Genomic DNA, 14,713 nt, shown 5'->3' with positions numbered 1-14,713 from the left:
AACATTGCTTCAAGAGAGTATTGCAGACTCACTACACAAACCAAGGTTTTTGGAAGTCCTGAAATGTTACAGTGCATTATGAAAAACTTAACTTTCGTGAGGGAAAGGGTCAGAGATGGTGTCATAAAGTGACATCTGATTTAGGTCTTTTTTTTTAATTTTTTTTTCAACGTTTATTTATTTTTGGGACAGAGAGAGACCGAGCATGAACGGGGGAGGGGCAGAGAGAGAGGGAGACACAGAATCGGAAACAGGCTCCAGGCTCTCAGCCATCAGCCCAGAGCCCAACGCGGGCTCAAACTCACGGACCGCGAGATCGTGACCTGGCTGAAGTCGGACGCTTAACCAACTGCGCCACCCAGGCGCCCCTAATTTTTCAATTTTTTTTTCAACGTTTATTTATTTTTGTAGGTCTTAAGGTTCAAGTGGAGATGAAGGGCTTTATAGGTTGTGGGAAATTAATAATTTAATTGTAATTTATTGATTATTTAATAAATTCTTTTTAATGTTTATTTATTTCGGGAGTGGGGAAGGGCAGAGAGAAAGAGAGATGGGGGGTATCCTAAGTGGGCTGTGCACTGAGAGCAGAGAGGCTAACATGGGGCTTGAACTCATGAACCTCAAGATCATGACCTGAGCTGACGTTGGACGCTTAACCAACTGAGCCAGGTGCTCCCAGATTACTTAATACATTTCATTAAATTTATTAATTTAATTTTATCTTATTGTGTGGGGGTTTGCAATATGTAAATAATGATTGAGGGGTTGGGGCGCCTGGGTGGCTCAGTCGGTTAAGCGACCAACTTCAGCCCAGGTCATGATCTTGAGGTTTGTGAGCTCAAGCCCCTCACTGGGCTCTGTGCTGACAGCTCAGAGCCTGGAGCCTGCTTCAGATCCTGTGTCTCCCTCTCTCTCTGCCCCTCCCCTGCTTGCACTCTGTCTCTCTCTGTGTCTCAAAAATGAATAAAAACATTAAGAAAATTATTTTAAAGATTGAGGGGTTGGTTAAATAGTAAAGAGGAAAGTTTTGGTTTTTAGTTTTTCTCAAATAGTTGTAAATATTGTAATGGGGAGGAAACCCTAAAAGATAATGCAAACAATGGACACACAACAGACCCAGTGATATAGTGAAAGACTTCCAAAGCCCAACCCCTATTTCCAAGCCCTACCCAGAGGACACACAGAAGCAGACAGCTGCCAATCTCTGCGCTTTTTATTGCTTTATGCATCCTGACCTCCTTAGATAGAAATTGGACTTAATTCCTGAATGCATTCCAAATGCTAAGGTTCATTATCCACGGACTTGCACATCACCTGATTTTTTTTATGACTTCCTAATATTCTTCCCTAGTCTCCGTGTACATCTCACTGTCATGGCCACTGGCTCATGGACTGGCCCCTAGGGATATTAGCTTTGAGCCTACAGATACTTCTGCTTTCCCCGAGGGAAACTAGACCCCTATTATTTCTCTCTCAACTCCAGCTAAGGGTATAGTTTTATTTCTCACCTGATCTGTGACTGCTATTTTTCTCACTCAGCCGTTTCACACGTTGAGTTCAACGTGTGAGTTTTACCTGCACTGGAAATGCTGCCGAAACAATATTGTCACAGTGATGCTTTGACCCAACTCACACAATGTGTTTTATGTGCCACCTGGTAGCATCATCAAGAGCAGGAAGGGAAGGAAAACTAATACTAATTGAATTTCCATTATGTGTCAGGTACGCGTCTAAGCCCTTTCCCATGTGTTATTCATTTAATATAATTTATACAGTGGCTTACATCCGGGAGCCAATCATCCTTCAGCCTGCATCAGTGCTTCCCAGGGGCTGGCTGTGGGCAAATTCAGTTTAATTAAATGCTTTCCTTCCGTAAATGCCCTTTCTCCCACTCACCCTGCTTTATATCCAGGTGACTCTCAAGTCCACCTCACCTGCCCCTGCTTGAGCCACTGCCATCCTCAGAATCCATTCGGGTCCCATCTCCCTGCTTCCCCTGTCTTTCCTGACACCAGTCTTTCTGCAGGGAAGCTCTGATCCCATCCCCAAATTCAAGCCAGTTCTAAGTGAAATGCATCTATCTCCTCACGTGTTGATACTGACGCCACAGAGAGAGAGGGAGAAATAGTGATGAGAAACAAATTTCAAGCATTCCTACCATTTTTCTAAAATTGTGTCCAGCTGTTTTGAGTCAATGGCATCTATTAAGTGAACGCGATCCTCCCAACAGGATAAAAATGAGTAGATGTTACTTATCACACAATTCCTCAAAGCTTTTCTTCTCGACTTGACCTTACAGATTTTCTTTCCAAGTGGCAAGAAGGCTACTAAAAGATAAGTTTCTAAAACATGATAGAGCGTTCCTCAAAAGATTAGGGAGTAAAGATAAAATCAGAGATCAAAAAAATGAATGAATAGAAATATGAGCAGCCCTGAGGAGATTTCTGTGAGCTGCTAAAACAGAGTAAGGTTCTGATTCCTGTGTGCAAGCTTGTGCCTGGGGGCGTGCGCGCACAGGCGCGCGCGCGCACACACACACACACACACACACACACACACACATCTTCCTGTTTACTCTTCTGTTACTCTTCAGAAATTGCATGTGTGGCCTCCATATTTCACACATTGAATTCCCAAGCATAAAAGCTGTAAAAAAAAAAAAAATCTTTTTTTGCAACAGGATTCCTGTATTAGGTGCTGGATGAGACTCTGTTTTAAAACAATTATGGCCCTGAGGAAAAAGGTGACAAGTTCCTAGAGACCTGTCAGATTTTGGGTCCGGTCACCTCTCCAAGTCTTGAAGTGTCAGGACAAGGCATTGTTCCTCCCCCTCTCACCCCTCAACCATGTAAGAGGAGAAATGGGAGCCAGAAAGACAATCTTTTGGGGGATTAGAGTGTGTTACGAAAAGAACCGATTTCCTCTCTTCCTTCAGCTCCCTCTACTGGGAAGAAAGGACTTTTCCTGAGGAAGGGAGCCCCATAAGAATTCTGTGACATTTAGGGTGATTGCTGGAAGAGGAGATTGATGTTTTTTGTTTGTTTGTTTGTTTTTGTTACACAGCTGCTTAGGAATGAGGCTGGCTCATCTGCCCAAGGCCACTCAAGCGAAGAAAATGGACCACTGGGAGCCTTGCTGAGAACCACAGCAGCATCAGGCCAAAGAGAACCTAAAAGAGAAATGCTAGCTGATGTCACCTGCTGCATGTCGGAATACGGATTCCTAAATATCCTTATTTATGATATAAAGGATTAGGATCTATTATTATATAATTATATATTATGATACATATATATAGGATACTTAAGCAGTTTGTATTTTACACGTTAGACTATGTAGTAATAAAACATGTACATGCTTCATGAACATTTCTCTAGAACCGGTTTCCAGAAGAGGCTAATTCCAAAATAACTTCAGTAAGGACAACTAAGTAGGATCAATGCATCATTTTCTATGGTGATCATTCTGAAAGAAAACCCACTTAGATATACCTATCTTGTTGCACTGTTCAAAAGAATTGCTCTCATCCTTTATAGTCTCAGTTTACATGGATTGTCAGGTGACTGAAGTAGCTGTCTATGTAACTGCTCCACCCGTCATAAAGTCTTCCAATGGTGGATTTTCATTATTCCCTTTTGCCCTCTTGCTTTCATTTATTGACCAGAGGCAGCGATGTGTTGAGAAATGTTTAACAACTGGGTTTGGGGGGCAGGAGGGCACAACTGATTTGTGAAGGTGTGATCACACCTGACTAGTCCCATGGCTAATTTCAAGCTACCAATGTGACACCACTAAATGTGCGGTTGGGAAGAGATGAGCAGATCAGCTCTCAGGAGCCAGTGTGAGTCATCTCCAACACACCACTGGACAGGTAGATGTGCTAGTAAGATCTACTCAACCTGCGCTAGTTGGCTGAAAATGTTGCCGTGCTATTAATTGTTATTTTATGTGAAGTGTCCTTCCTCAAACAGTTGCAAATAGTATACAAAGAACAAATATAGTACTCAAGTACAAGCAAGAATGGGAATGAAAAGGAAATATAGAAAATGAAAAATGGTAGCTTTCCAAAGAAGTTCGGGCAGGTGAAGACCATAATGGTCCCTACCACAGCGTGTCTTAAAGCACAAGCCTTTGGGTGCATTTGCCACTGCAGCTTATAAAGTACCTCAACCCTATAGGGTATTTGTAGAACTTGCTCTTCCTTCGTACTAGGAGTTAGCACCCCAGCCCCGCCCAGAGACGTGGTTCTTTACCCTTGGTAAAGTAAGTAGAACCAGGGCAGCCTGGGTGGCTCAGTCAGTTAAGCAGCGGACTTTGGCTCAGGTCATGAGCTCACAGTTAGTGAGTTCAAGCCCTGTGTCGGGCTTTGTGCTGACAGCTTGGAGCCTGCTTCAGATTCTGTGTCTCCCTCTCTCTGCCCCTTCTCCACTCACTCTCTCTTTCTCAAAAATAAATTAACATTTTTTAAGAAAAAAGGAGAAAAAAACAGACTTGCAAAGTTGGTAGAGTTTATTTTCTAAAGAAGGAGTTGTGTCCATCAAGCTGATGGAAGAAGGGTGTGCTAGCAGCAAGCCACAGAAGCCCAGGGATCTTTTACTGCTAGTCGTTTCCAAAACAAGATTTTTACCAGGGCCTCTGAAATTTATACTCTGCATACACTCAAATTCTCAGCTGTAGCCCAAGTGGAGATAAAAATGACCATGGCCCAGTTAAGGTGCTCTTTCAGAAAATGAAATAAAAGATTATGACTAGCACGGTTCTTTCTTGGAGAAAAGCATCCAAAAATCATACTGTTTTCAATCAAAAACAAAAACAAGAAAAGAATTAACAGCGTGACCTCAATTTCATATCTGCATTAACAATTCAAGAAGAACAATTTTGCAATCATCTATTAGTAGAAGATTTTGTCACTGACCCAATTCAATTACACGTTGAACAGAGGCCAGGCCAATAATAATAATAATAATAATAAACACAGCAAAGAGTTTCTGATTTTTCACATGGAACTTTTATAGAAGACTCGCTTTGATTTTGATGTGCTACATTTACACGTCCCAATTACACCCGTATAAAGTTCAGTGAGCAGCATGAGTTCAACCCAATTAACTGGCAACACGAAGACCTTTCACTCACTGGCCCATGCCTGCCCAGCTGCAATGATCCCATTTTGTAATAACTAGAAACTTAGTTTAGAGCTGAAGTTTAAAAGTCTCACTATTTTCCTGCTATATTAAAAAGAGGAAACGGCTATTATAATAGTTTAATTTAAAATCCATTCTCGGTATAAATAATATAGTCTCTCATCACTAAAAGGATAGGTCAGAGTTATATAGTACCATACATAGTCACTCATATTTTGTCATGTGTCATAATCCACGCTCCTCTTTTTGATAGAAAGATGGGAAGAGAGAGAGAAACAGACGGAAAAAGAAAGTATCAAGATACGCCAACCTGGCTCAGGGGAATACACTCCTATTTAAAGAGTTTCTTCAGGCATGCAGACCAGCTGGAAGCAATCCCCAATGTGTGTCCGCAAATTGTTAATCCGATGTTGCACACATTGACAAAGAAGAAACCTTTCCCTGGACCAGGGAAGCTAACCCCTTTGAGATGCCAGCAGGCAGAAGGTGACTTCAAAATGTAGGGCCCAACCGTGAACATGTTGAGAGTTGTATCTACCTTGGAAGTCACTTTCTGCTCGAGCATTTCCAACAACATTCCGTGTGAACCTGTTAAACAGCAAATGAGCAGCCGGGGACTCCAATGGTAAAGTGACATTCATCTTGGCCTAGCTCTATGGAACTGACCCCGTTTGGGGAAGGGATGACCACCAGACACTCAAGGAACTTCCATAATTGTCAGCTAAAATAGGGCAGCCCCAAGCAGGACCAGGCAGGAGGACTATTTTAAGGACTCCCTGAAGCACAGCTTCAAATGATGAGGCCCAGCTTTGTCACATTGGTCTGATAAAGAAGTACTTTTAAAGACCTTTGGCAGAAAAAACCCAGGCAGAGCAAACAAAGGGCTTGGATTCTGCAAATAGCAGCTGGAAGCACACTTCTAGGAACAGAGTGAATCCTTTCAGCCATTCTTATTCAAACTATCAGCCTGTCAATGTCGTTTTGGAATTGAAAAGTCTTTGCCTGCAAGGATCTGGCCTGCAGAGAGAAATTAATTTTGAATAACTTGCCTCCGCAAGGTTAGTGGCAAGCAATGAGTCAATATATCAAGAACTGTTACAGATCAATAGGAAAAGGAACAGATGCCCTGATTGTTTTAACTGGGAAAAGAATGTGAAAGAGCAATTTTTTTTATTGACATGGACTTGACAATGTTACATTAGTTTCAGGTGCATGATAGGGATTTGATAACTCTACACGCTATGATATGGCTACCCAAGAGAACGTGAAAGAGCAATTTTTATTTATTTTTATTTTTTTAAGTTTATTTTTTTGAGTGAGACAGAGCATGCAAGCAGGGGAGGGGCAGAGAGAGAGGGGGACAGAGGATCTGAAGTGGGGCCTGTGCAGAGAGCAGAGAGCATGATGTGGGGCTCGAAGTCACAAACTGTGAGATCGTGACCTGAGCCTAAGTCAGACGTTTAATCAACTGGGGCACCTGGGTGCCCCAAGAGCAATTTTTAAAAAATGAACATTTATTTATTTTTCAGAGAGAGACAGAGCACAAACAGGGGAGGGGAAGATAGAGAGGGAGACACGGACTCTGAAGCAGACTCCAGGCTCTGAGCTGTCAGCACAGAGCCTGACATGGGGCTCAAACCCATGAACCGTGAGATCATGACCTGAGCCAAAGTCAGACACTTAACCGACTGAGCCACCCAGGCGTTAAGAGCAATTTTTAAAAGTAGAACTATAGTCATCAGTAAACATATGAAAAAAATAAAGGTCAACCCAAACAGTGAGCAAAGACACAAAAGATACCATTAACAAGATGTCAATGTTCACCTATTTGAAGAATTTTTTTCTTAATGATAGAGTAGGGCCAATGGCAGGAAAACAGACACTCTTGTGCATTAATGGATGCATTAAATATTTACTGAGCACATAACACATGCCAAGGACTATTCCAGATGCCAGAAATGTAGTAATGGTCAAATCAAGCAAAATCTTTGTCTTCGTGGAGCTTATATTCTGTCAGAGAAATGAAATTCATAAATGATTAATTTCAGACAATGATAATCCTATAGAAAGTAAAACAGGATAATTGGATGAGAAGTTACAGAGCGCGGTCTATTCAAACAGATTGGGGAAGGCCTCTCAGAAGAGATAACATCTGAGTCATGATGGCAGTAAACATATGCTAAGAAAATGAAAAAATGAATGTGCATGTCTGAAATAGCTAATTGTAAAGATGTTAACTGCAATCTAGTTTATGATTGCAAGAAACTAGAAACAACGTAAAAGCACCACCGCTTTCTTTTTATTCTTTGTCTCTATTAGATCACTCATGGAGAAAGCTAGAGTGGGGAGCAGTCCCATGGAAAGGCCTATGTGGCCTGTTTCCGATTCTGTGTCTCCCTCTCTCTCTCTGCCCCTCCCCCGTTCATGCTCTGTCTCTCTCTGTCCCAAAAATAAAAAAAATAAAAAAAAACGTTGAAAAAAAAATTAAAAAAAAAAAAAAAAAAAAAAGAAAGGCCTATGTGGCAAGGAACTGAGGCCTCCAGCCAATAGCCATATGAATGGGCTCGGAAGGGACCCTGTAGCCCCAGTGAGGCTTTCAAGTAACAGCAACTCTGTGACTGCAATGCTATGAGAGAGAGAACCTCAGCCAGAATACCCAGCTAAGCTATTCCCAAGTTCCTGAACCACAAAAACTGTGAGCTAATACAGGTTTGTTTTAAAAATGCTAGTTTCTGGGACCCCTGTGTGACTCAGTTGGCTAAGCATCCAACTTCAGCTCAGCTCATGATTTCACTGTTCATGGGTTCAAGCCTCACATCGGGCTCTGAGCAGACAGCTCAGAGCCTGGAGCCTGCTTCGGATTCTTTGTCTCCTTCTCTATCTACCCTTCCCCCGATTGTGCTCTGTCTCTCAAAAATAAATAAAGATTAAAATGCTAGTTTCTTTAGGACAATTTATTACACAGAAGTAGCCAACTAATATACCTGACCAGAATAATGTTTTTAGAAATTTGAATTTAAATGTTTTTAGAGGGGCATTTGGCTGGCTCAGTCAGTAGAGCATGCAACACTTGATCTCAGGATTATAAGTTCGAGCCCCATCTTGAGTGTAGAGATTACTTAAAAATTAAATCTTAAAAAAATAATTCAAAGTGTTTAGATTGGGAAAAATCTTTCACTTTGTCACAGACTCTACCACTACCTACCCTTGGCTTTTATGCAGTTCATAAAGGCATTTGAACGGAAAACACCTAAAAGACTCTCTCTCACCAGATATTCAAAGAGAGTTGGGTATCTTAGAGAATTGCCCCAAGCCATGTTTTTTTTTTCTTTTTTTTTTTTAACTCATGCCAAAAAAAAAAAAAAAAAGAGGTTTTGCTATTTTTAAAAACCGTTGGGGAAAAGAAAGGCATACAGTAGTTAACTCCCACTTGAAGACTCACTCACGTGGCCATCTTAAAGGCTGTAGGACATCCTTCAGGAAAACATTCTGTTTAGCTGTCTTTAGTCTAGCATTTCCCAAAATGGAGTTACCCTTTCTTCTCTTGCACCTTCCATCCTTTATTGCATAAAGCTCTCATCACACCATGGAAACTTCAAGAAATGCTGTTCCAATTGCATTTCAGGGCTGCTAAAATCAGGAGGTTCGCAACATCATCCACAGTGGACTAACAGAGAGATGAATTCCAGTCTTGGCCTTTTTGTACATTTGAGTGAATATCGAGAGCCCTGCCTGACCTGCTGTCCTGGAAATCTGCCTCGCCTGCTTTTTCACTATAATCCATTGCAAACCTGGGTGCATGGGGGAGTCATTCTTTAAGCATTGAATTGCCACCATATTTTAAAATCTTGCCTAACTTCCCTCCACTATTAACTGACACCTAAAACAGGAATGCATGATTATTTCGATGTCCACTTTAAGACAACAACAACAACAAAATTAAAATCAAAATAAGAGGGAAAAAAAAGAATAGATATCGACCCAATGTGGTTATTGGTTGTTTGGATGTTGATAACATAGTTATTCCCCCATTAATGAAGGTTATGGAAAACCTAATTAAAGTTTCCTACAAGTTTTTATCTGATGGAGATTCCTGAGAATTACCAGAAGCCTGGAAAACTCTAATAAACATGAACCCTTCTATTTATTTTAAATATATCCCATCCATAAGGATAGGAGAACATATTGGCCACAGTTCAGAGCCACATCACATTAGAAATTCATTCCTTATAACAGGGCCTGGCCTGAGGGTTGACAGCAACAGAACAGACCTGGAGAAGGAAGATCTGAAAAGCCTACCTGTGCAGTGTCAGCACGTGGTTACTGGCAGGTGCTGATCCCATTGGAAAACCTGTAGTGTAGTCCAATGAGGCGGTGAGAATTCATTCTCCCCAGAGTGGTACAACCACAACCTACTGGCAGAATTCTAGGCCAGCAACTGGTATGAGAAACAATATAGCGTAGTGCATTGCTGCTCAGAGTGTGGTCCCTGCCTCAACAGCATTGGCGTCTTCTGGGAGATTGATACAAGTGTAGAAGTTCAGGCCCATTGGGAATACCACTGGTTAGCTGGACTATGAAACTGATAATACTGGAAATTTGTAAAGATGCACTAAGCTGGGGAATATCTAAACACACACATGCATACACATACGGCTGCTAATAGCAATTGTAACATGTGTTGTCCATTAATGATGTTATCAAATTGTTTTTCAAAATAAGAAAGTGGGCTTGTACTTGTTTCTCAACAACAGTAGCAAAAAACTTGGAAAGTTTGGTGGATTTAAGCAACAATCATTTAACATCATTTACAGTTTCTGCGGGTCAAGAATGTGGAGAGGGCTTGGGTAGGTGGTTCTATTTTAGCAACTTGCCCTGCTATGGTCAGATAAGTTCTAAGACTGGAAAGAACTATAGTCTTCCTCACTCACACATCTGGGCCAGTCTCCTTCTCTATCCCTATATGATGTCTCCACCTGGGATCTCCACCTTGGAGGCTTTAAGGTAGCAAGGAAGACAGTCATCTAATCCTATCAGGAATAAAAGTGGTATTTTGGTCTCTCTCATTTCTCATTTACTTCTGTACTTGTTTAGGATGCAGGCAGGAAACAGAGGGGATATTTCCTAGGGCCCCTTAGAGACTCTCAACACTTTGGAACGACTGTCCTCTCACACTTGGGGAATCTTGTCGCTTAGGGCCCTGTCTCACTTGGTCCCCTGCCGTGCTTGCACCTGGTTATCCCCAGCCCCCTCAGTGCCTTAGTCTGGGCACGTTACTCCCTTCTCTTATGGGGCAGCGCTGCGACCCTGGTCGTGCCCTCGGCTCTCTGCTCAGCCCCTGGCGGCACTCTGAATCCTGAGCATCACACGTGACTAGGAGATCTCCGCCTCGCCGGGGACTCCAAAAGGACAGCGCGGATGGATGAAGAGCAGTCTGGAGCATTTCCCCCAGGAAGAAAGAGGAGGGGGTGCAGCACGGAGTGGCTTGTGACTCCAGTACAGTGAAGGGCAAAGAGCACCGCCTTCTTTACCCCTGCCCACCCAGTGTTCCAAAAGAAGGGAAATGCTTCCTTCCCTGATCAAAGGAAGGCTCAATCGTCACGTTACGTGAAATCGGGTAGTATAGACTAGTTCTTTCTGTGCTGTGGCAATGTCAATACCCAGTGAGATGATGGGACCAATTGACATTGCATGAGTGATCTGTGTCTTCTGAATAGTGAAGTCATGCTGTGCTTATGGCCAGGCAGCAGGTACCCTGGGGAGAAGTAGAGGGAGTAAGCTTTTATCCAGGCCTGGGAGGAAGCTGCAGTCAACTGCAGCCTGAGAACAAGCATGTGAAGGCCCGCCTGCCTTGTAGGAGCTGTTTCTAGCAGCTGTGAGAGGAAGGACTGTGAGGTCTCTGCTGTTCGATTCCAGCAGCACAAGCCATCTCCAGCTTCCGGGGTATCAGTGAACATCTGGTGAGCAGTGGTGGGCTTGGATGTGAGAAGGAGGGCTGCACAACCCCGGACGGAACCTGCCTAGTGCCTAGTTCTCGCTCAAGGCAGCAGAAGTTGGCACTTGGCCATGCAGCCAGTAGCAGGAGCAGAGGCAGCAAGGTTTGAGTTTCCTCACTGGTGGCGTATCTCCTGAGGCTCATCTTCACCAACTAAACACAGGAGGAGGAAGGTGAATGACACCTGAGGTCATCAGTCCTTTGGTGCCAAAGGGAGAGACTGGGAAGAACTACTATGGCTCAAAAGAATTATTACGGCATTAATTTGCTCCTATCTGTATACATAGGTGGCCTTTGTGAGGAAAAAGAAGGAAATTTATGGGCATTGCCAATTTCTATCTTCTGACAAAAAATGTCTTCCTCTTGTCCAAGTGTATTACTGGGTTGATTGTCCTCGTTTGAGGTTCTTCCTGAAGTTGACTCTGGGACAATATTCAAGTGTAAATAGATCAGTTAGGAAACCCTCACAGAGCATAAAGAAGAGAGACCAGGAGAGAAGAAAGCCAATTACAAGGGCACGATCAAGCCAGTTTCTGTGGTAAGCAGCCGGGGCTGATTCCCACTGGAAGCCCTGGGAATCACTGTAGGACGCTTACCACAATTATCCCTTGAGAGGGCTGGGTGTTCTTTCCAGCAGCTCCCGTCAGTGACTGGTGGAAGGCAATTAATTCCCCTTTCCCAGGGGCAGGAACTCCCCTTTACTTCCCGCCTCCCCTGGCAGTCAGAAAGCCTTCAGGCAAAGAATCTATGATGCTAACAGTTAGAAGTCAGGCCTGGAGGTATAGAAATGGTGACCTTTCTATCACAAACTCAATTTCTGTCTTTCCAGATGGCTCTCACTTTCACCTTTATTTATACAAACACTCTTTCCTTAACCCGTATAATCCTTCTAAATCACTGAATACCTCCTTCTAGAACAGCCTGAGGCTCAGCTGTCTGCCTGATCTTTCAAGCAAATTTCCCTGCACTTCTCTTTCCTCTGCTCACTCCCCTCCACAGTCCTTTCTTATCCTCTCTGACTCTTGGGATTCTGGAGTGCAACTGATTTGATATGGAAGATTGCTGGTGGAAATTTAGTTCCTTCACCGACATACATATGCGAATAACCATTAGTAGCAACTAGGTAGCTACTTTGAAAATGACATTGCAAACTGTTTCCCCAGTGGGCTATTCAATTTATTCACTTGGTCGCATTTACCAACCATTTGGTAATTGATCAAAGAAGAAAGGTATTCCAGCCACCTAAGTATGCACAAACCTTTCCTTTTCATATTTACTTTAATTATAAATCACTTTCTTGCTATGAAACATCAGGCGATCACTTTTGTAAGTCCGATATGTAAAACCTCTGAATTCCCATTTCTTTGTACATAACTAAAAATTGAAACCTTTGCTTCAAATCTTGTTTGTTTGTTTTTTTCCTGGTGAAATCAGTGATGTTATGTGTCCTGTGACTTTAGAGAGATAACACTGCTTATTCACATTAACTACTACATTTCAGTCAATATTTAAAGTATACATGTCCACCCCACCTTGCTTTCCTCTAAGACTTCTTCCAGGGAAATGTTAATCAATGAAAAACAAAATACGTGCTCTTGGGGAAAGAAACAATTTATGCCCTTTTCAATACCTTAAGGACATAGAGCTCTCTATTGCTTTACTCCGAAATGTTAATGAAAGAGTGAGAGAGAGAAATTCTAGCATCTTTGAAGGAGAAAAGAGTTCCCAGTATAATGACAAGGCCTCAAAAGCCTAAACATAAACGTTATTGGAGGCATTTACTTGGAAATCACTGAGAGGGTTTGTGATTGTTTTTGTTGTGTCTTTCAAAGTGCTCTCTAGAAAGATCTTGAAAGGAAAAGACCCCAAGATGTCTAATTTACATCTTAAAGAGAAAGTATTTTAATAGGACTTTTATGACAGTTACTTATAAAACACGTTTGTTTTGTCTGTTTTGTTTTGTTTTCATCTCATCATGTCTTGCTATAATGACCCAAATGCTCTTCTAAAAAGTACCCAATAGCACAGGGAACAGTTTGCACTCTCAGAGATCCCTACTGACTTGGGGAAGGAAGATTGTTGTTCTCAGATAAAGGGGAGAAAGTAACATATAAAGTAAAGGCTGAGTGCTTTTTCTCTTTTGTGACCCAAATGTCAGGAAGTGAAAGGTCTACAAACAATGTTAACTCATCTGTTCCTCTGTAATTTGATTGGGAAATGATTGATTTTCCATCTTCAATAAAACAAACTTGGAGCCTCTGTGAAATGACTATGACAATGAGGTCCATGGAGCCCCCACTTCTCAGGGCTTTTCGTTTTGAGGTTGCAAACTTAACGTTTTACCAATGTAGTATTTTCTACTGCTTTTGTTTTTTGTTTTTGTTTTTGTTCTTTTCAGGCTTCAAAGCTAGAAAATATATCAACTTTGGGAACAGCAAGAAAAAACATTTCCTTTCCCCCTGCCCCATCCTCCCTATCACCTGTATTTGGGCCTAGGCCCACCCCCTGAGATAGGTCACTTCCATGTTTTTGAGTATTTTACATACTTTTAGTGGCTTAGTCCTCATGACAATCCTTGTGGAATGCACTATCATCATCTGCGTTTTATAGATGAAGAAACAAAAGCACAAAGAAGTTAAGTAATTTTTCCCAAATCACAGTTAGTAAGAGATGGAACAGAGATTGGATCCTATGCAACCTGGTTCTGGAAATCGAACCTCCTACCAGTTGACTTCACCCAGGTTCATCAAGGGTCCTAGAAAGCAACTGTGAGGAAGGCAAAGTGGATTTGTCTTCATGTTTGTTTGTTTGTCTGTTTGTTTGTTTTTGTGCTGGATTTGTTCATTTATTGTTTCGGAGACATTTTTCTCAATGCCTCCTTCCCTTTTCCAGAGCTCCTTCACCTGAAGTCTAAAGTCTGCCCATCTCTTGCCAGAGCCCTAATCATTTATATATTTATATGTGGGTCTGGGTTTATACTTACATTTACAGTTACATAAGGAACATATATGACTATTATATATGTATATATTGCATCTACCGTATCTGAACTCGATTCAATAGCACAGTGGATCTGACTCTGTCTACTCTGCCTGAGAAAACCAAGCCATTTCTCATGCTTGAGTCTGACCATACAGCGACATAAATATGACAGCACTCTCAGCATATCACACATTGGAAAATATTCAGACTCTCTGAGCGTCTCATGCTATTTATCAAACCCAATACAAAATTTAAGTCTTTCACGTACATGTGTTTTCTAATATATCTGCCACATTTTTTGAAACATTTCAGCTGTTTCATATCACATGCCACTTAGAAATAGGAAATTATTGCAATATGTTTTTGAAAATACGATATGCAGATATATTCTTATAATTCTATAAATGCAAGAATACAAGCCTTTAGAAAAAACTGGCGACAATTCACCAATTCTTTGCTGAAGATATGTATGTAGGCTCATGCCATTGTCTCACCTACACTAATCACCAAATCTAGCTAGTAAGAATAGATTCTTCAGAGCTAGTGAACAAAGGAGCCAAGTTTCACAAATTGGAGAAAGGAATCTAAAGCAAAA

This window comes from Felis catus, chromosome B1 (genome assembly GCF_018350175.1).
Source record: "Felis catus isolate Fca126 chromosome B1, F.catus_Fca126_mat1.0, whole genome shotgun sequence".
NCBI classification, from domain to species: domain Eukaryota; kingdom Metazoa; phylum Chordata; class Mammalia; order Carnivora; family Felidae; genus Felis; species Felis catus.
Note: the sequence above shows the minus strand (reverse complement) of the source record.